At 34.9% G+C, this 4832-nt stretch overlaps 1 pseudogene; it reads right to left on the reverse strand.

The window, feature by feature from the left end:
• Nucleotides 1–1311: 1311 nt before the first annotated feature.
• On the reverse strand, nucleotides 1312–1856 carry LOC114023060 (annotated as a pseudogene).
• Nucleotides 1857–4832: the final 2976 nt, after the last annotated feature.

Raw genomic sequence — 4832 nt, forward strand, 5'->3', positions numbered from 1 at the left:
AGATTTGGCTCCATATTCCAGAATATCAAGATCTTTTTAAAATCCTGTTTCCAAATATGCTAGCTAAATTCCTAGTTTGATTTCATCTGAAAAAATTGTCATTGATGTCTTCATCCAAAGTACTGATAATCATGTTAAATAGCATAGGGACACTCCCATGTCCATGGGAAGGATTCTCCCCTGGAGACCTAGTGCCACTTAACATCTATGCATCCCAGTTTTCTCATATGTAAAATCAAGTTAATGATATTTGTTCAAGCTACTTCAGAAAGTTGTTGTAGGGAAAGTGCCTTGGAAAGTTTAAAGGGCCATATAAAGGATGCTATCATTAACAAAGAAAAAATAATTTGCCATATTTTCCCTTTCTACTCTTTTCATTTTTAAAAGATAGGTTCTCCCTTCTTATTCCAACAGATGTATACAGTATCTCTATTTTATACTTCTTGATGATAGCTATCTTTTTTTTTAAATTCTATTTCAGAAAACTTTTGTAACTGGTTATATTTACTATAATGCCAACTTTCCTTTCAAGGAAAGTAAACTAGCAAGAAAACCTGAAGTTTAAAACTAAATAATAGCTAGATGAAGTGCTTTAAGAATTAGAAAAGAAAAAAAAAAACTCAGTGTTACTCTACATATGGAATAGATAAAGTGCTACACCTGAAGTCAAGAAAATTGGATTCAAATCTGACTTCCAACACTTAACAACTTTGAGATACTGAACAAATCATTCAATCTTTGCCTGCTTCAGTTTCCTCATTTGTAAAATGAGGATAATAATAGCACTTACCTCCCAGGGTTGTTATAAGGATGAAATGATGTATTTGTAAAGTGCTTATCAAAACTTAAGTCTCTACTTAAATTAGATTGTTATCATTATTGTTATTATTTATATAATCATTATTATTCAGATCAAAGTAAAAACAATTTTGATTATGTTTATTAAAAACAATCATAGAATTAGACTCTGGTCTCAAAAAATACTACACAGGCAATGATAACAACAGATATTCTTCTAATATAACATATTTGCTGTTGCATTTGCAAATACTAACAATTATAATGGGCTAGCTAGATGACTTAGTGGATAGAGTACTGGAAGCAGGGTCAGGAAGACCTGAATTTGAATGTGACTTCAGATACTTATTAGCTTTGTGACCCTGGGCAAGTCACTTAACCCTATTTGCCTTAATCCATTAGAAGAAGTTGGACAGAGCAACACAAGTATAAAAATTGGTACAATCAAATTTGGAATGATGCTCACAATGCTACAGTGTCAGTAGGTACACAACTTCATTTGTCTTCACACTGCTACTTGTTTTTTTGTTTTGTTTTGTTTTGTTTTGTTTTGTTGTTGTGGACCGAGGCTTTTTCCTTGATAGTAAAGTTATTCTTAGTGTTGAATGTTTCCCGAAACTCTTCTGGAGGCAATCCCTTGATCACATTTGAAACAATTTTGCATGTCACATCAGGCAAATCTTTCATGTCTAAATAGATTGTAACCATAAGAGTTCTAAGAAGGTTCCTGGGTCAACTTTCAGAAATTCTTGGTTCCAAACAGGGATGTCATCTGTCTGCTTCTCTTTGTTCTCATTATCATCAGAAGGATAAGGAGGATCAACCTCATGGTGCATGTACCCCTGAATTTCAGTTTTTAATCTCAGTGCATTCACATTAGATAGAAGAACTAGGTCACCATCCCCTTCATCATCTGTTCCCAAATCTTCTAATATGCTCTTGATAGTTACAGACTATTTTTCAATTTCAACATCAACTACAAATCTCTCTCCATCATAGCTTTGCAAATTGTTTGGCAGTATGGTTCTATATCTTTGGAAACTCCAAAAGGCAGGCATGAACTGAGGAGCAAACAAAGTGAAAGGACAGGCCCTATGGCAATACAGAGCATCACATTCACTATAAATATCTATTTCTTCCTCTAGTAACAGATATATTCTGTCTTCTTGTGCTACCAGATCTGACCATGTCATTGATCTTGTCAAAAAGCTTCTGGGAGTCCCTATTATCCCTAAAATAAAATGCAAATTATTCTTCAGCTTGCTATTTATTGATGAATTTAAAAAATATTCTGAACCAAAAAAGCACCAAATAAAAATATAAATTTCCATATATGTTATAAAATAGAAACAAATTAAACAAGAATTCACTCTCTATTATGTAAATATTTTCCTTTCAAATACATATTAAACCCATAATTTTCAAGAGTGCCCTGCTTGGGTATGATTTCTACCATCCTTCCTAGTATTCTTTTCTAACTTTTTTTAACCCTATCCACAGAATAAGGACAGCTAGATAGCTCAGTGGATAGAGTGGTGGGCCTGGAGTCAGGAAGACTATCTTCCTGTGTTCAAATCCTGCTTCAGACACTTACTAGCAGTGTGAATGTGAGTAAGTCACATAATCCTGTTTGCCTCAGTTCCCTCATCTGTAAAATGGACTAGAGAGGGAAATGGAAAATCACTTCAGTCTCTTGGCCAATAAAACCCCAAATGAGGTCACAAAGAGTCAGACACAACTGAAAAATGACACACAATAACAAATCTCTGAAAGAGTCTTCAGCCTATCTTTCAAACTAATTTCAGATTATTCCTTGGCCTGCTGACTATTCCTTGAATTCAACATTATATGTTTCACTTCTTTGCTTTTTCACAGGTTGTCCCACACACCTAAAAAAAATGCTTCTCCACTTCTAGTTCTCATAGTCCTTAAATGCCCTTCAAAGTTCTCAGGTCTCAGGTGCTACTAGTCACAGGAAGCTATTGTGAACTAAGTTTAAATCTGACTTCACCTAGCAGGTTCAAGTTTTTTGTTCATTTGTTTTGTTTTGTTGTTGTTTAGATGAAACTGGCACTCTTGAATCATCAAGTTCAATTAAAACTACTTTAATAATTGATGTTTAAAAACACATAATACAAAAATAAAAAGAAGTATATAAAACACAACTCTCATTCCAGAGTCACAAATTGAAGGAGTAGTTCTGAAGGCAATTTGAGGTCAGAAAAATATTTCTGATGACATTCTCCACCCTGAGGCCAATCCTTTTTAATTCAAACCTTTAGGCCTATAAAGCACTAGGTAATGCAGAGCTAAGGGGCAGGGCATAGTATTGGCTGTGGTCCCCGGAGCCAAGCCAAGATCCCTCCATATCCTACCCCTTAAAGACCAAGGTACCTAACATTTTTCTGAGGGACCTTTCATCACTAGAACAAGCTGAAAACAATATCAATAATACTTTTTAAATAGTAGGGAAAATAATATCGGGGCAGTTAATAATAATCTAGACTAAAATAATCATGATGGAACAGCACCAGAAACATTAGTTCCACAGAATGCATGAGATGTCCAATCTTGTCCCATGTTCCCAGGCCTATACTAAATGAATTAAAATGGCCAAGAGGTGACAGTTCTCTTATATACAAGGTATCCTGTAGCTATATTGGTATCAGGAATCAACCACTACCAGGACCAAATTTTCCACCTCCTTAGGAACCTGATCAAGAGGATAATTGTTTCCTTTATAAACCTCTATTGAAGGCATTCCATCTTCTTATATGGGGACTTAACTCACCTTCACCTTATCCAGGGACTTGAAATCTCCACTAAATAAACCAAATGATTCCTCCTTTCATACAGGTGAATTCCCAGTCACCACATTTATAAAAATATAATTTTACTCCACTTTTGTCATTGCAAAGCAAAACCCCTTCCCAAAGCTGTATGAGGTTGTCAAACCTCGCTAGGAGGGAGATATCTGATCCATTTTAGGAGGAAAAGAAATTGGTCAATTATGAGATACCATACCAAAATTTGTAGTTAACTGAGCCCAGAAGGAGTGAAGCCCTCTAAAATATTAAATTCTGTAAGCAAGGGAGTAACCTTATACTTTGTCTAGGCTGCAGTTGGAAATGAACTTGGTTTAAACGCTTTGTAAAAAACACTTTAAGTTTGAACTCACTCTCTCCAGGCACAAAGGAGAGGCTGTGCCTCTGTTTTTATTTTGTTTTGTTTTGTTTTGTTTTTTGGTGGGGGGAGATGTGTGGGGAATATGCTTATACTTTTCTTATTCTTCTCAGTTAATAATCCTTTTGTAAAACCTAATAGATGTCAGTTGGTTAAATGACTCTGGAGCAGTACCTGACAGTATTGAAGAGATACTAACTGGCACTAATTAGATAATATTGGAGAGAAAATTGTCAAAATTATATTGAAGAGACATACTAGATGAGGCTCAAGCCAATTGCATTTGAAAGAAACATTCAAGCCCTCAGAGATATATAACCCTATAACCTTGAGGGGGAGATATAGTCACTTCTGTCAATGTGCTAGTGAGAGTGGCAATTGGGATAAGGCCTTTCAGACCTTATAAACCTTGGGTTTATCTGAGTAAATGTTGCCTCCTCTTATAGAATGTAAGCTCATTGAGGACAAGGATTCTTTTAAATTTTTCTCTTTATATATGCAGCACTGGATGCAATGATTTGCATATAATATTCACTTTCCTTCAATTAAACAAAGATTAACTGATCATCTACTGTGTAACTGGCACTGTGTTAGGAACTGGTGAAATAAAGCAAGAACAAGAAAGAAAGAAAGAAAGAAAGAAAGAAAGAAAGAAAGAAAGAAAGAAATAGCCCATACACTCAGAGAGTTGACATTCTACTTAATACATGGTTCTTGGATTAAATTGAATTAATGGAATGGCTTTGCAGAGTAAGAATCTGTTGAGTTCCCATGTTTGCAGCAGTAGAAAGAGAACAAGAAAACATATGCATAACTAATTATTTTAATTATTTTAAAACAGCCTTTTTGCA

This window comes from Vombatus ursinus, unplaced genomic scaffold (genome assembly GCF_900497805.2).
Source record: "Vombatus ursinus unplaced genomic scaffold, bare-nosed wombat genome assembly UNPS02014816.1, whole genome shotgun sequence".
Taxonomy (NCBI): domain Eukaryota; kingdom Metazoa; phylum Chordata; class Mammalia; order Diprotodontia; family Vombatidae; genus Vombatus; species Vombatus ursinus.